The following is a 732-nucleotide window of genomic DNA, read 5'->3' on the forward strand; positions in this document are numbered from 1 at the left end:
AATGTGAGTGACCAATATGGCAGCATTGAGGATGAGAAAGACATAGAGAGGTACATGGGAGGTACAGACAAAAATATGAACCCTTTTGCACATATAGTACTGCATTGTCAGTGAAGGCAAACATGGGTATATGGGTGGATAGATGGGTGGACAGGATGAACGATTAGGTATGTCTATGAAATGGGGAGTATATCCAAGAACATATATAGTGTTGGCAGACAATGGTCCTATAAGTTTATGTGAATGATCAGAATTCCCAGATGTATGGTAGAGCTGACAAGGGGCAAGGTTGTGGTCACTGCTTGGTCACAGCCAGCTACCCAGAGGGACTGAGTAGTTGAACCTGCGGGCATGTACATACTATACATGTTCATGTATGGTATAACAGGCTACACAAAACATTGTTCCACCTCCTATTTGGCAAGTAGTGACTGGGATCTTAAAAGCTAGTAAGCTGCCATCTAGATGCAACGATGGGCCTTTCTTTGTCTAGAGCAAAGAAGAATGAAGAAAACCAAAATTCATGGAAACAATTAGTCCTAGTAACTGGTACACCATCCGATCTGCAGCCTATACAACTGTGAGACCAGAACTAGATGGTGCCCGGCTACCACTGTCATCCACTTGGAAGGGGAATCTATGTAGGAGATCCTTGATAGAGGAGGAGAACAATGTGGAACAAAACTCAAAATCATTTGGAGAAGAAAAAAAAAGTTGGGGACCAAGTTTGCT

The sequence above is a fragment of the Orycteropus afer genome, unplaced genomic scaffold (genome assembly GCF_000298275.1).
Source record: "Orycteropus afer afer isolate SDZICR_OR568_19922 unplaced genomic scaffold, OryAfe1.0 scaffold00276, whole genome shotgun sequence".
Taxonomy (NCBI): Eukaryota; Metazoa; Chordata; class Mammalia; order Tubulidentata; family Orycteropodidae; genus Orycteropus; species Orycteropus afer.